Source organism: Rhinolophus sinicus, linkage group LG06, assembly GCF_036562045.2.
Source record: "Rhinolophus sinicus isolate RSC01 linkage group LG06, ASM3656204v1, whole genome shotgun sequence".
NCBI lineage: Eukaryota > Metazoa > Chordata > Mammalia > Chiroptera > Rhinolophidae > Rhinolophus > Rhinolophus sinicus.
In genome coordinates this window covers 149,358,469-149,376,176 of record NC_133756.1, presented here as the reverse complement: position 1 = coordinate 149,376,176, position 17,708 = coordinate 149,358,469, and the positions used below count along the sequence as shown (strand labels likewise).

The window sequence follows — 17,708 nt, the reverse complement described above, 5'->3', positions numbered from 1 at the left end:
ATTTGAAAAAGTGCTTTCCCAGGAATTTCATCCAGAAAATTCTACTTCTATTCCATTGGCTAGAACTAAATTAGATAATGAAATGCAGGGGAGTCTGAGAAATGTAGCCAGGCATATTACCACACCAATTCTAGAATCCTTTGGGAAGCCATAAGAGAATAGTTATAGGACAAGCAGCTGGGATATCTACCTCATCAACTTTCATTCCTTGACTCATATTCTTCATCATGATTTTACTAATTTTAAATTTGGACTTTCTTCTTCATTTTTTTTTCTTCCAATCTGGTTTTGAGGCAAGTGGTATCTAAAAAAAATTTACTAAATAATAGTACTAATAGCTCCTGTGTGCTTAAGAACTGTGCTAATTATATTATCTACGTGTTCCTACTTTATCCTTTAGAAGCATGATGAGATGGGTTCTTCCTTTATATTTATTGTGCCAATGAATGCAGTGATATATGAGAGTGTAAATAACTTGTTGAGATCATCCAGTTTATACATGAGAAACAGAGGTTTCTAACTCTTTTTTGTTTCCAACAGACTCATCTGTTCATTAATTTATATATTCTTTGTCTTGGCCACAGTAAACAAAGCTGCAATGAACATTGGAGCACACGTGTCTTTATCTCTAAATGTTTTCAGATCTTTTGGGTAGATACCCAGGAGAGGGATTGCTGGGTCATATGGCAATTCTATTCGTAATTCTTTGAGGAACCTCCACACTGCCTTCCATAACGGCTGCACCAGTCTGCATTCCCACCAACAGTGTATGAGGGTTCCTTTTTCTCCACAGCCTCTCCAACATTTGTTATTATTTGTCTTGTTGATGATAGCCATTCTGACTGGGGTGAGGTGATATCTCATTGTGGTTTTGATTTGCATTTCTCTGATGATTAGTGATGTTGAGCATTTTTTCATATGTCTATTTGCCATTTGTATGTCCTCTTTGGAGAAATGTCTCTTCAAGTCCTCTGCCCATTTTTCAATTGGGTTGTTTGTTTTTTTGTTGTTGAGTTGCATGAGTTCCTTGTATATTCTGGATACTAGCCCCTTATCAGAGGCACTGTTTGCAAAAATCTTCTCCCATTCAGTTGGTGGCCTCTTTATTTTGTCAATGGTTTCTTTTGCTGTGCAGAAGCTTTTAAGTTTCATATAGTCCCATTCGTTTATTTTAGCTTTTACTTCCATTGCCTTTGGAGTCAAGTTCATAAAATGCTCTTTGAACCCAAGGTCCATAAGTTTACCAAAATGTCCTTCGATAGATGAATGGATTAAGAAGTTGTGGTATATATACACAATGGAATACTATTCGGCAGTAAGAAAAGATGATATAGGAACATTTGTGACAACATGGATGGATCTTGAGAGAGTAATGCTGAGCGAAACAAGTCAGACAGAAAAAGCAGAGAACCATGTGATTTCACTGATATGTGGTATATAAACCAAAAACGACAAAAGAACAAGACAAACAAATGAGAAACAGAAACTGATAGACACAGACAATAGTTTAGTGGTTGCCAGAGGGTAAGGGGGGCGGGGGGTGGGGGGTGGGAGATGAGGGTAAGGGGGATCGAATATATGGTGATGGAAGGAGAACTGGCTCTGGGTGATGAACACACAATGGGATTTATAGATGATGTAATACAGAATTGTACACCTGAAATCTGTGTAATTTTACTAACAATTGTCACCCCAATAAATTTAATTTAAAAAAAAAGAAGAAAAAAAAATAAAAAAAAATTTATATATTCTTTCATCCTACATGTAAATGAGTTGATCTATATCACCTTACATCCTTAACTAAGGTAAATAATTTTTGTTTTTGTTTTTTTCCTCCCACCATGGTTGAGCCAGACAAAAACTTTTCAAAATTTCTTCCACCTTTCTCTCACATTTCTCCCTAACTGTAACTTCATTTCATATGAAAACCACAAGCCCTAGATATAGGGGAAAATAGCCTGAATTGGACTTATCACACTGTCGTGTAGCATATTTGGATCAATGTCCATAAACCCATCATGTTTGTAATTATTGTTCAATATTTAGTCTCCCACCATACTGGAAACTCTCTGAGAACAGTCATGGTGTTTGTATTTCTCACAGTTTTAGTTCCAGTTCCAGATAAAAACTAGCATTTATTTCGTCTCTTCATTCATTCGTTCATTCAACAAATTGTTACTTAACAGCTCTTAGGCTTCCTGAACTATCTTAGGAACTGGTATCAGAATAGTGAACAAGGGTCCCATGATTATTGAGTGCTGTGTGAATGGGTAAAGGTAGGCTAAAAAAATAGAAAGATGTGTAATATTTCAGAGAGTTATAACAATAAGGAGAAAATGAAGGGAAAACAGTGAGAGAAAGGGCTGGGATGGGGAATGGAGGAGATGGCTAAATTTCCTCATTGTTAAGGGGGCATTTGATGGAAGAGCACAGGGAAACCAAAGAGCATGCTGTGGGCTTATCTGAGAAGAACATGCCCAGAAAGCAGAGCACTAAGTGCCAAGGGCCGTTGGGGATAGTATGCAAGGGTATACAAAGACAACAAATACAGAGAACATTGTCAAGAACACATCGATGAGTCTGGGTAACAAGTGTAGAGCTTTGGAAAATAAAGAAGAAATCCAGTAGTGAGGTTATTATTTCTAATCCAAGTCTTCACATAGACTCCAAATCTGACCTTAAAAATAATATACATGATTCAAAAGCTAAGAAGCAAATGGAAAGCAATTGGGACTGTGAATCTACCTTTTAGGCTCATGTCCTCAGACACACATTGCGTTACTTGCTCTAAGTATCCTTTTTGCCAACGAGGGGCATCATGTCCTACATGGTTATGGCTAAGCAGGCGTGTTAGGGGCTTTATTTGAAATTGTGATTTCAATAAATCCTTCCCTAAAACACACAAGGGAAGGTAGCTTCCTGGCTCTTTATTTGTGGGTTCAAGGAGATTGTGGCTCAAGATCACAAGAAAATACTGACCAGCAGCATAGAAAAATCTCAAAGTTATGCCATCTTGAAAATGAAACATAGACCAAATTAAGACAGTGTTGTATAGGATGATTTTCAGAAAAAAATATAAACAAAACAGAAATGGTTTTGTTGCCATTAGTTTTGCAGTTATGGGTAGCCAAAAAAAAAAAGGAAAATATAGATAGTGGGGAGATGTGGGACAGAGTAAACAAGCACAATAAAATATTTAAAATTATAAAGAACATTAAGATGGGGGTCATAATTGATTCATCAAAATCAGTATCTACTGAGCACCTACTTTGCATAAGGCAGTATCCTAAGAGGTAGAGATGCACATAGTACATACAACAGACAAGGTCCCTGCTCTTGTGGAGCATAATTTTAGGAAAACAACTAAAATCACAAATAGAGAACCAGATATTGTTAGGCATCAGTTTTATAAAAAGAAGCAAAGCAAGTGGATAAGAGTTTTTTTTTTGTTTGTTTGTTCTGTTTGTTTGTTTTTAAATAGAAGAGCCAGAATATAACTTTCTGAAGAAATGACCTTTGAGCAGAGACCTGAGTAAATGGAAGGCAAGATATGTGATCAAGGGATCTCTGTTCGTGCAGAGTGAACAGCAGTTGTATAGGTCTCAAGGTTCGGGCATGTTAGGCATGGTATGTGTTTGGAAAGGTTGGAGTCCAACTAATTTACATTATTATTATTATTATTATTATTAATATACCTAAAGCCTCTGGAGAAAAGATTTTGGGAAGGCGTAATTTATAGGGGAAGGCATAAATTCAAGTCTGTATTATGTTGCTGTAATTGTAATTCTAGATTATGGTGGGACCACAAAGTGGATCTTAATTGCCTTTTATTAAGTTTTGTGTTGCTATAACCAATTTTCCTTCTCTGTAAATACATTCTTTCAAATAATTATTAAATACTGACTGTTTGCCAGGCAGTGGCTATTTGCAAATTTGTTAATTTTTGTATTTAGATAATACCTAAACATGCATTCTGATCTCAAGGGAGTGGAATCAAAAGAGTAAAAGATTGCATCTGAATATTTAAGAAACTCCACTGGGAGGTAGATTGTTTACACATGTAACTGCCACATAAGAGAGAGAGAAGATGGAAGTCATCCAAATAAGGAAGATATCAGTATAGACACCAGTGATACCAAAGTCTTTCTGGAAGAGGAACAATTTAAGGTTTTGTGTATTTGATCTATTTTCCTAACTTGGTTTCAATCTTCTAACACAGTTGGTAATGAATTTTCCAGGTACATTGGCTGGTACATAAATGAGTATTTTTTAAGAAGTGAATTATAAGGGAAGGGCTATGGCAATTTCAACATGGCAAATTTCAAATTTATGATTTCTTAAATTTATTTGCTTACTACGTGATGATGTACAAACTTTTAGCAAAGTATAGAAATAACATTTCACAAAATTGCTTTTTTTCCCCCTTTGTGCTATCTGAAACTTCAGTCAGAATAATGTGAATGTAGATGGTGAATGAATAAAGGAAAGCCATTTTGTGCTCTTAAGTCTGAGTAGAGTCAAAGAACAAAGTCTTTATTTAGTTTATCATTTAGGAATACATAAAATAATATACAGCTATTGAAGATAATTTTAAATATTGAGATAGCTAAAGATGTCATATTACCCATCTGAATCCTGCCATCCAGAAATAATCATTAACATTGTCGTTCTAATGATTCTACTTTTGATTCTACTTCTTTCGGTTATTTGCATATATCAATTATCTCTTGTAATAGGAGTAAAAAGATCTTCAGAAAACATTTGTTAAATAAATATCTAAAGGAAGAGCAGTTAAGAAATATGAGTTTCCTTTTATTTGGCTTTTATTTCTAAGACTCATCGTCAACACAGTCACTTGTTTTGACAATTGCCCAGGAGATTATATTTCCTTCAGGTTAAATGTAGAGTTGTTGAAATTTAAACATAGGCTCATTCAATGAAGCTTCTTATAATTGGCAGAAGTATTGACTTAACTAAACATTAGCCTTGGCAAAATAAATTTGAACAGGCAGCCAATTCACAAAATTGCTAATTGTTCTTATTTGACTGTGTATCTTATTTAGCATTTGGTCTTTCACTATGACATTCAGAAATATACAGTCAATCTCATGTCCTTTTAATGTTATTTAAACTTTAGTTCTCTGAATTACTCAAAAGTATAATTCACATGTCAAATATTTCATGTTTCAGTTATTTAAAATAATTTATAACAGTTATTAAAGAATAAGTATATACACACACATTCTCTTTCTCTTTCTCTCTCTCTCTCTTTTTCTTTCTCAGTCGATAACTAAAATAATTTTATTTGTTATACATTCATTCAGTCAATGAATATTTCTGGAATGCAGATGATGGCCTTGAACATAGGACTTTTGAGATATCATTCCTATTTTAAAGAAATGGTTCTCACCCAGGAATGATTATTCCTCCACTCCCTGGGGCGTTTGACCATATATGGAGACATTTTGGTTGTAATGTCTGGTAGGGGTTGGATGCTACTAATATCTAGAGGTTAGAGGTCAGGGATGTTGCTCAATGTCCTGTAATGCACAGGACACCCCACACAACAGTTATCCAGTTCAATCTATCAATATGGCTGAGGTTGAGGAATCCCATCTTAAAATATTTCACAGTCTTAGTGGGGGAGGCAGGCCTGCGACTATATCAATGGAATGAAGATTATAATAAGAACCAAGAATAAGTGTTTATGGTAGAGATACATAGGATGTCTGTTTTTCCTGGAAGAGACTGAACGATTTGTGACAGTGATGTTGAGCTGACAGGAGAAGAGAGGACAAGGAGAAATCATTTCAGGAAAAGGCAATAGCTTGAGCAAAGTCATAGAAACATGACACACAAATGGCTTAATTAAGCTGAACTAGACTGGAGTTTGAAGTGGTGGTATGGCCCTGTGAAGAAGAAATCTGGAACAGTAATCAAAAACTCAATTATTAAGATTCAGTTTCTCAAGTTTGGACTTTATCCTATTGGCCGAAGAAATCCATCAGAAAGATCCAGGGGATCAAAGACTATGGGTTAGTTATTTAAAAAAAAGAAAAAACAGAAAATAGTGAAAGTACCTCTGGCAGTAAAAGAAAAGTAGGAGAGAACAAAATGGTTAGAGGCATGGATGTCCATTTCACTAATAATTAAATAACACAAGTTAAAAATCCTGAGAGGTGACCTGTCTTAGGAGGACTGAGGTTTGTTGGTAACTGCTGTGTAATGGTAATCCTGAAAAGGCAGAATGGATGGAATTTGCCTCTCTGTGATTTTGCGGGTGAGATATCAAGAAATTCTCAAAAATGAGTTACCTGAAACAAACATTGGAAGTAAACTGATTTGTTGAAGGACAATTACAAGATAAGACAGAGTATCTGAAAATCCCGAATTTTAATTGTTATGTAGAGAAGAAAACTAGCTATTATATGTTTGAATATGTAGTCAGAGACATGGTGGTAACAAGAAAGGTGGCATTGTGAGATAGAACTTAAGGGGCATCTGGCCAGTTTTTTAAATGAAGCTGTACAGAAGAATTCAATTTTCACTTCAAATCAATTCAATTATGAAACAAGTATTTTTGAAACACTTATCTAAGAGTAATAACGGAGGAAGGTGGACTCAGATTCCAGAGTGGAAAAAAAACATTTTAAGAGAAGCTCAATAATCAGAGGTGCCAAATCTCACAGAGTTACTAGAACTGGGAAGTAGACCTCAAATGCAGAGTCTGATGTTTTAGTACCTTCAGAGGGGACAGTCCAGGTCACAGGCTCCATGCACAAGGAGGCCGGATGTGTCCTACCGGTAAAAAGCGTTGAGACAGGATGTTCTGCTGCTGTGCCTTTGAAAGTAGGACTTGGAAAATTCTAACCACTGGTCACAAGGGAAAAGGAATCACTTCTGAGAAACTGGCAAAATTATACAGCTCTAAGCAAACTTGTGAGTTTCAAATTTGTATTACTTACGTGGTGTGAGAATGGCAAGTTGAGAAATTAACAAAGCACCTAATATAAACTCGGTGAAGCTGGTGACGATAGTGAAGCAGTGAATATGATATGGCACACTATGGGTGTGTCTGTAAACTGGGGCCCCCAAAGTGTCCCCATATTAGTCAGCGTGGGCTGCTGTAGCAATACCACAGACGGAGTGGTTTACACAACAGAAATGTGTTTTCTCACAATGCTGGCAGTTGGAAATCCAAGATGTACGTGCCATCAGGGTTGCTTTCTGGTGAGGCATCTCTTCTTGGCTTGCAGATGGCCACCTTTTTGCCATGTCCTCACATGGTCTTTCCTCTGTGCACAAACACTCCTTGTGTCTCTTCCTCCTCTGATAAGGACACCAGTCTCATTGGATTCAGGCCCTAACCTCATGACATCATTAAACCTTAATTACTTCTTTAAAAATCTCTCTCCAAATTGGGTGTTAGGACTTCAACAGATGCATTTGGGGGTGAGAACAATTCAGTTCATAATAACCTCCATGAAGATGACGATTACAATCAAACTTATCATTATAGAGATGTCTCACAGTCATGATGGAGACAAAAAGCCCGATGGGATTATACCTTTAAAGAATGCGTGGAAAATAATTGTCAACCTGCAAGTCTACACTTAGCCAAGCTAGAATTAAAAAGTGCATCTAAATTTAAAAATTTCCTAGCAAAAGTGCTGTGAGAATTAAAAATTCACAGACTGCCACTGAAACAACTCTTAGAGAATGAGAATCTGTAAGAAGAAATTGAACCCCACCAACCAAAATAAGGTTGATATGGTGAATAAATACACTGATAAACATGTAAGTAAATGTAAGCAAACTAGGACTGTAAAAAATAACATAGACAGACAGACAGACAGACAGACAGATAGGTTTTACAGGGCAAAAGCAAGACAAATTAATGTGGTTGATTAGAAGTTTAGCGTGAATACACTCTAAAGCCCTATTTAGTTTGAGAGATTAGACATATTGATTTTCTATACTTTTAAATTGTGTGTGTGTGTGTGTGTGTGTGTATGTGTGTGAAAAAAATTATGAGTGAACGTCAACAGAAAAACGAATACTATCCAGACAAAGAAAATGAAAAGGAGGGAGGAATAAAGCGGACCATATCAATCTAATAGTGGGATAAAAATTTGGATATAAATGATAGAGACTCATTAGAGGATAATGATTTTCTCTGGGGAGGAAGGGGAGTAAAAGTGAGGAGGGCTTCAATTCTTTTAATAGTTCTTGAAAATTAAATTAGTCCAATAAAGCAAAATGTTAACATTTTGTTAAATCTTTGAATAGACGAGATTTGTTGTTTGTAACCATTCAATGTATTTCTGTACTTTTGAAATGATTATATTAACAAGTTAAAAACGTACATTGGTGTCAGATAAAACTACTTGCTTCTCTCATGCCTCTTATTTACTGTGCAACTTGGGAACAGTTACTCAGTTTCCTTAGGTTTCACTTGCTTAATTTTTAAGTGTGTATAATATTACAATGTTCCCCACCTTCCAGGATTCGTTTTTTTAACAATGTAAAGTTTATGACGCAAGACTTGAAGAAATATGTGTCCAATAGGTGGTAACTGGTAGAAATAAAGAGGCAGCAGCAATGTGAAACCAAAGGAGAGGAGAGTTTTCAAAAGGGAAAGCAGGTCTTGTTTGTTTCACATGCAAGCGAAGAGTTCAAATTACTGATATTGACCTTGGGATTTAATTCTTATGAGTCACTGATGGAGTTTACCAGAGTGGTTTTGGGGAGACGGGTGAGAGCTGAAGACTGTGGGCATAGGTTGAAGGGGGGAAAGGACAAATAAGAAGATGCTTGCAGTATATTGTTGGAAACCAGGAGGCAAGGAAAAATCACATATTTATTTATAGAAGCAAGAGAGAAAACAGAAGTTTTAAAAATGGGTGTCTGCAAATGTGAACTATTTTAAGTAGTTTGATTGTGGAGGAAAATAGGTCAGTGACTAGAGATAGGTGGTGTGTGTGTGTGTGTGTGTGTGTGTGTGTGTGTGTGTGTGTAATGATGAAGATTTTGGCCTGTTATCGGAATAGAAACAAAGGTAGAACACTGATGGATCAAGGCCCTAGAAGAGACGAGAGGGGCTGGGATCAAGAACATTGATGGAAGAGTTGACCTTCAGCAAGAGAGAATTACTTGTTCTGAGAATAGAAGGAAGTAGAATGCTAGTGTTGGCGGTGATAAGTGTCTCCATGTGAGGGCAGGACATTGAGAGGCTTTAAGACAGCTTCAAATGTGTCTAGGAAAGATCTGAGGCGGTGTCCTCCACGGAGAAAACGTGTGCACTTTTTGTGATTTTTGTCATTGTTGCTTGTGTGCTTCTTCCCTATCAAGATTGAGGACTCAGGCAGTGAAATACTCTGTGAGGGATGTTTCCTCTGATGGAAAAATTGGATTTGGGCCCGACTCTCTTTCTCTACAAAAGGGTTTTTGTATGTAAACAATCATTGTTGGAGACTTCAAATCACCACACTCATTTCATTAAGTCATGAACAGTCCACAGAGGGGAACGATGTACGAGAGTTACTGGCCAAGCCTTTCGGGAAATAAACAGGAACCAAGACTCCACATTTCCATGTCCTCTACAAAATCAGTCTTCCAAAAATAGACTCATACAAGCTGTAGTCACAGTTGAATATCCTGTTTCTATTATTGCGATGACATAAAATCATTAAACAACTGCTAGTATTAAAAGCAGTCATGTCTGGTAATAGAATTGCTCTGTGCCCATTCAAATGGATTGCATTTTAAATGACACATAGAGAGCAATGTCCTCCCGAGGGGAGTGACGTGGACTGAGGTGTGACTTCGACAGGCATTTATTAAATGTCCTCTTTTGATATTGCTCCAGGACTTAAGCCCTTAGTTCCGAACAGTTGTGCCAAACTGGCTGGCGTGCATAAGCACAGGTCATAAGATGATTTCAAGGGTTTTTTGAGTCCTCTCCTAAATTTTTAAAATATTTCCTGTGTTTAAAGTAACTGGAAAAAAATATTAAAGGTTTCTCCTATCAAAAGTCATCTCCCTCCCTAAATCTCGCAAGGCTTTTTGTCTAGACTTGTCTTTACATCACATATATCACATAAGGAGAATTATGACTACCTACTGCATGTCAGGCATGTTATCTCAGTTAATCCTCACAAAACCCAATGAGGTAGAGATTATGGCTGTGGGAAAAATGAGCACACTGACATTGCAAGAATGAATTTAATCTTCCCAAGATCCATCGATATTCAAATTCAGGTCTGAATAAAAAAGAGATTTAAATGAGACATTGAATCAGATGTCTCAAGTTGTGAGAAAGTTTGGACTTTCTCAGGCATTCAAATATCAACTATATAATCAGTAAAGCTGCACTGAGAAACACACTTTGTATGTAATGCCAAAATAGATTTTCTGTCATCCCTGTAAAACTGGCCCCTGGGGCCTCATGTGGTGAGAGATGTAGTTACAAAGCCAATTAATTCCATGGACCAATGGCGCCTGCATCCCACCTTCTAAGAGCAATGGCACAGGAGACCTAACCCTATAAAACAGACACTCTTGTGGAGAGGGACGTGATCAGAGGTGTAGGATGGGAATCTGTTCACCTCCAAGAGAGCTTTATTGGTAGAGGAAATGGATGATTCCCCATGGACAGGCCATATGCCTTTCCATGGTGTCTCATTCTCTTAATGTTATTCATTTAATCCATTGAAGAGTCTCATTCTCTTCACCATAATGAGGTCCTTAGAGTAACGAGAGTGTTGATCAAATCAGGACAAAAATACCAGGAAGCTCACACACGGGGACTGATGAAAGAGCGTTGTGTTGGAGGCACTCACGGTGCTAGAGGAATGTGCTCTCCAATTTGCCATTGTGCTTTCAGGGTGGCACACAGGTATCTAGCAAATCTAAGCCCAGGAGTCTTTTTAGAAACTAATTAGGAAAGCAGTAGCCCCTTCGCTGGCATGACTAAGAGCTGGAATCCATCACCTATGTGTGTGACAGACATAGCTCCCCTGGTCTGGCAAGTTGGACATCCATAGTTAAGAGAATACAAGCCTGGTTTCTGACAGGGCCTGTGTGCTGGTGTGTAAGCTGTAGTGTCCCAGCTCTTTGACATACTTGATCATGGCTGAGTCTGTTACCTCAGCATTTTACCAGAATTGATTGCTTATGCATTTTGCAATAGCTGACTTCAACATAATCTGCAGAAGGCCAGCTCTTTCTTTGAAAGACTGGCATCTAGGGAATAAGTTTGGGATAAGCCAATTCTTTTCATATTGGCCTGGTTTATCTTCTTATCTCATCATGATGCTTAGTACAGTGTATTACATTATATAACTGTTGAATAAAGAAAATAATGCATAGATAAATTAATGAATGAATATGAAGGAAAAAGATATAGTCAGTTGGGCTATCCTCATATCACCTCTCCATTCTGCTCCTTTTCGAGAAGTACAAACAAATGCCTAGATACTAATTAGCAGTCAGCTTCCCAGCAGAAGGCTAACTCTCTATGATACATCTCTCTTCTCTTTTATCTGAAACCCAGATTCTCTTAGTCGTCAAATAATCCCTAGGGCATTAACGATGGAGTCACAGATGATAGAATAAGGACTCCCCCTGTCTCTCAATGAAAGCCCTCAAGTTTATTTTCTTGTTCCTGTGGAGGTGTGATCAAATCTTCCTTATTTGTACTAAAAACAATCCCCTGGAATTAAATCCTAAATTCTAATGATAGCTAGCATTTTTGAATGTTACAATGTGCAGGTGCTATGACAGACCCTTGACATAGATTATGTCATTTAATCTTCACAGAAACCAAATGAAGTGTTTACTGTCATTATCCCTGTTTGATGAAGAGGACACTGAGGCTCACAGAGAATTAATAACTTGTCTGAGATCATCTAACGTCGAGTAACCAAGAGTGGATGACCTGAAAGTATACACGCCGGCTGGGACCAGTCTTCTATTGAGGGAAAGACTTGCATAGACAGAGCCATAGCAGGTGAGCAAATTTCTTGATGTTGGTTGCACAGGGAACTGGGGAGAACCAGACATCCGACTTGAAAGGGTCCACAGGCATGAGCTGTGGGGTTCATAAGCCACATGGTCGGGGGACACCAGGCCTTGCTCTATGATGGTTTGGACTGAGGTCCTGGCTTTGTGGTTACAGTTCTGTGATGTCGCAGGATTGTAGCTGCCAGCCCATCTTCACCCTCAGCATTTATAACTGCCATCTCACCAGTGCATCCCTCAGTGAGATCAGAGTCCAGGATACAAGCCTTTTGTTTATAGTGATATGGCGTTGGACATTCTAGACCTTTCGCTCTTATCTCTCTCATCAGTGTTCCATCAGGATGTCTGCCTTAAGTACTCAGTGGTAGCCAATTTCCGTATCCTCTGGGTTTTCATTTCCAAATATCCCTGTTCTCTGAAGAGAGAGGGAGAGGCAGCTGTCTCTCTGGGAAGCAGGCCTATTGGGTATCCAGATTAGGCAAATTAATCTTTGTCTATCACCTAGCCAATAAGTGGTTGAACCTTTATGTAGATAATGCAGTCTGATGCCAGAGTCTCCCCAGTCTTAAACCATTTGCAATAAAAATTTGATATAACTTATGTATATGTGCATTTCAAATAGCATTACAGTCTACAGTACATAATTTTCCTGTCGTATAACGTTGTCTTGTGTTCCTAGTTGGCTATTTTAAATACTTATGGACTATTCACCTATTCCTAGCCCTTACGACTCACCATTCGGGATTTCCCTGCTTCATTAGAATGTGAGATTTAATTTGGCTATGAATCATCTAAAGAGGATATGTTGTTGACCATGGAATTTGTAGGTTTATTCCCTGGGTTGTGTGTTTGAGGATAGATGGTGGGGAAATCTCAAAAGGTAGGGTTCCTTAGAAAAAATAAGTCCAAATTCAGAGTTTGTGACTTCTGTGCTATATTATGCATATATTTAGGGTATTTTAAACTAGAACTAATGATATGAAGAACTTGTCTCTGTGTCAGTTGGGTTTTGTTTATTTGCTATCTTGAATTTTATTTGCATGCGTTGTAATGTCTAATTTCACTCTTTCCAATATTTCCCAGTTTAACTTAATAAATACAAAATATCTTGAGCTAAGAGAAATTATCAGTGATTTAATAGTGATAACGTCGTTATCATCAAATATAAGGTTCAGGGGGTGTGATCTGTTTTGTTGATTGATATGGGTATGTGTATATGTATATATGTATGCATGTGTGTGTATGTATGTATGTATACATACATACATACATATATATATACATATACACATACATATATAAATATACATATATACATATACATATATACATATATACATCTCTCTCTCTCTCTCTCTCTCTCTCTCTCTATATATATATATGCACACACACAATTTCTCCAAAAATAAGACCTAACTGTAAAATAAGCCCTAACATGATTTTTCAGGATTACATCCCCTGAACATAAGCCCTAATGCATCTTTTGGAGCAAAAATTAATATAAGACCCAGTCTTATTTTCGGGGAAACATGCTTTATATACACGTACTGTGCATAGATACTAAAGCAACATTGTTGCTCAATGAATATTTATTGTTTGAGTAGGTAAAGTAATGAATGACTCTTTTGCTATGAAATTTAAATATTGCATCAATTGAATTTTCTTGAGATATCAAGATATTATTTTATTTGTGTCTATTTATTGTATTCAGGGTGAAAGGAAATTTTTTTTAATACTAAGAATTCTTTGTGTATGAAAGCAAGGAGATGGGAGAAACGATCATATACCCTTATTTTACCACATCTAAATCACTTGGTTTTCAATGGGAAGGGCCAATATTTTCAAAATATATGTTTTTTAATCTTCTGATTACAGGTACTTTCAGATATGTAGAAGTATGTATGTGTGTATATGAGTGGGGATGGTAGTTAATGATTTGAAAAAAACATATACTAATTTCTGGTGATCATCCAGTGTTTTAGATATATAACCACACCCCACCAAAAAAAAAGAGAGAGAGAGAGAATGTTAAATGGAAAGGGACCAGAGAAATCCCTACCTGCATAGCTCATAGGTATTTATTTTATATTCTTTAAGAGGGTGAAGCCTATTTACTAGTTGTATGTTCTTAAAAAGTTAGTTCATCTTTCTGTGCCTTGTTTTCCTTATAGAAAGAGAATAATTCCAGTATGAACCTCATAATTTTGTTGTGAAGAATCACTAAGTTAGTCTGTGTAAAGCACATAGGCACAGTGCCTGGTGCAAAATGAACAATAAATGTTATCATTACTGTTCTTTCTATATCCTAATGCATAAAGCGTCACCTACTCAGGCAACCTACGCATGTCAGGAATGGAATGATCCCTGATTTTGGCTCCAGTGTTTCATGATCCTTTAGAGAGTCTTTAGATCCCCCAGTTGTCTCTTAATAAAAATCCAGGTCAAATCAAACCAAAACACATCTATAGGGACTGCATAATGCCTGTTATGACTTACTGAAACTGGGTTTCCTGGGACCACTCCAATCTTCCTTGATATGTCCTCATCGCCGAGAATGGCCTGACTCCCTTTGTTGTGTTTTTGTTTTTGTTTTTAAACTGACAAGTCCACTACTGGCAATGGTGATAGAGGAGGGAACGTTCTCTGATTGCACCTCCAACACCTTAAGCAGCTCGATTGTACATGTAATCCCAATTCAGCAGTTTGGAAGGAGCAGAATGAGGTACAGACCTGATGTTTCCTCTGTCAACATTTCCAGCCTAACACTGGGGGCAGAACATTAAGCTACAGCGTGTGATGGTTCTGCTAGGCAACGGGTCCATAGCAAATAAATAGAAACTCCTTCAAGCTGTGAAAAATGTAGTGGTTCTAAATATACCTGCACCTTGATGTCAAAACATACACAAACACCCAACTGCAATTCAAGAAAGTGTGAAGATTTCTTGAGTATTAGTTGAAGGCAGTCTTCAGATTTTGACTCTGTAAACTTGCTTTGGTGCTCTTTTTTCTCTTTTCCTGGCCCTTATCCATTTGACTTTCTTCCCAATGACCCACTCTCTGACTTTCTTTAGATAATTTGAAAATACTGACCGTACGGATGCCAAGGGTGAAAGGGGTCTTCATCTGCGCTGAGCTCCAAATAACAACTCTCTTTGCGCATTCCCAGAGGAATTTTTGTAATCATATTATACGTATTTCTGTTGTACTATAACGTCTGCAGGAAAGAATAATGAACAAAGCTTCTGATTAAATACATTTTAATGGGCTTTGTTAAAAGTCAGCTCACCCCAGTCTCCAAGTGAGAACAAAATTCTTGTGTTAATAAATTAAATATGCATATAAAAGTTAAGATGATTTTCAGGTCAAACTAATGAAAACAATGTAGAATTTATCATTGTAGTTGAAACCTTTTAGATCCAATTGCTTTTTTGAGTCTAAAGCTAAAGAACTCTATCCTTACAAAATAGACATATGTGCAAAATGTGCAAGCACATTTTGAAGATAATTTTAAGAGATGTATATAATATATATATAGACATGTATAGATCTCACATTCAAACCCCTACGTTAACTTAGTCTATTGCTAGACCCTTGCAATCAGGGCATCACAAGATGTATTATGTAGTGAATGGGCTATGGGTGTGTCCAGGTCACAATCCCTTTCTGTCTTTGGGGCAGCAAGGTAGGGTCAGAGGAAGCCAAACTTTGTAGGTCTTTTCCCTTTCATTGTGAGAATGAAAAAATTTCTCCATAAGCCACAGGAATCTGATTTTCCATATTATCCTTCATATGAAAGAGGTTGAACATACTGCTAAAGAATTGTTCATTCTTTCAGTGGATGTTTATTACATACCTCCTTTTAACTATGAACCAGTGTGTTATTCGATATGAGGGAGGTAATAAAGGTGACTAAAGTTTTTTCTCTGATCTTGAGAAAATCAGAGCCTTAAGGAGGAGATAGATGCCCAAATAACTAGTCCTCTACCATATGCCACATACGTAGACCTATTAGGACACGGAGGAGAGTCAGCCTGATTTTATTTGGAATGAGACACAGGGTGAAGACACACACCACTGAAGAAGTAATATTTAACTGAACTTTGAAGGTTAAGTGGAGTTCACCAGGAAGATTATGTGGTGTAGGATTGTTTTTCCGTTAAATACTTTTCAAGTACAACATCTTTAATGGTTGCATACTATTCTACAAATTTGGCTATAACACAAATGATTTAATTGAGCCCTTAATTTTGGTCAGGCTAGTTCCATTTTTTTTGGCAACTGTAAACAGCACTGACATAAAAATTTTTCTAGCTAAATCACAGTACGTATCCTTGAGTCTCTTCTTCGAATACGGTACTAGATGTGAAATTGGTTCAAAAGACCAGCACGTTTTTAAAGCTTAAGAACATTTTCTCAAGCTAGCCGTATAAAATAGTAGGATTATGAGGTCAAACTTGAGTTCAAAATATAAGTATTCCTTTTGTTGATTATTTGACCTTGGGCAAGTTTCCTAAGCTTCATTACTTTTAAAAAAGTGAGGCTCATAATACTTACCTTAAAGTGATGCTTTAAAAACTGTAGTTGAGGTTAATGAATACTTATTGAAACCCCCTTATATTTTTGACAATAGGTACCAGATAGTTGCTAAACCCTGGCAATAAAATGCAAAGGTTTTAAATAGGTTAGTGTCATTAATTGATTGATAATAGGAAATGTGCACTGCCTAAAAAACTGTGTGGTACAGACAGACTTTATCCTATGGCTCAAATTTCAAAAATCTTGACTCATTGTGTATATGAAAAATCTAAAATTGCTGTACAGTACTCAGAAATTGGGTCTAAATACAGGGATATTCTAGTATTGGGTGACGTGACAGAAACCCAGAATAAAATTCTCATTGTTGCCCTTACCAACTGTGTCATTTGATCTCTCAGATCCTCAGTCATTTCATCTGAAAAAGGAAGCCTAAGGTTATATTTTCTTTCTGCTTCAAAGAATCAAACAAATAATACAAATTTTAAAAGATAGATAGACCTCTGAATCGTTATTTTGATATCAATGGTTATTATCGGTTTTTAAATCTACCATGAATCTTTTTGCTTATTGCAAATGAAGAGACACTGTGCAAAATTTACACTTCTCTCATGCTAGTGAGCATATTATGAGTTTTTCATATTATATTGATGTAGGGCATTGACTTGAAGGCTCTGGATTTATTTTTGAACTCTTGTCAGCACTCCATAATTAACATTGCCCAGAAGAGAAATGCTATTTTGCCTCCCGCATCATCAACACAAGTGTCAGCAAATAGGGAAGGCGCCGTCTTTACCATTATTACTGCTAATGCATGAAGCAGAGAACAGCTGGATTTTCACACACTGGGCTATTAGAAGCACTGGCATTTACTAAGTAAGATCTGTTTCATTTTCTACCTACCTCTTTTTGCTTTAAAAATTCAGTTAAAGAAAAAATAAATTAATGTATATATATGTATATACATACACATATATACATATGTATATATATGTAATTTTTATAAGCTTATTTTTAGACTCCTAATCTGGAGTTTATTGACCTCAAAGTTATTTATCTCAGTGTCATTTTTCCTCCTTGGCATAAAAATGCAAATTTAATGTTGATTGCTTAGTGGCTATTTTATTTATCTACCTTTGCAAATCTACTTTTTT

The 17,708-nt window shown here is 36.7% G+C and overlaps 1 protein-coding gene across 14 annotated transcripts in view; it reads left to right on the top strand.

Moving 5' to 3' along the window:
- LRRC4C (leucine rich repeat containing 4C) overlaps positions 1-17,708 on the top strand; it is a 1,074,501-nt gene that overhangs the window by 191,057 nt on the left and 865,736 nt on the right. For all 14 annotated transcript variants that reach the window (XM_074336244.1, XM_074336243.1, XM_074336242.1 and 11 more), the window contains one exon: positions 11,821-12,010. The gene's annotated coding sequence lies outside the window, so the exon portion shown is untranslated. The remainder of the gene's footprint in view (positions 1-11,820; positions 12,011-17,708) is intronic.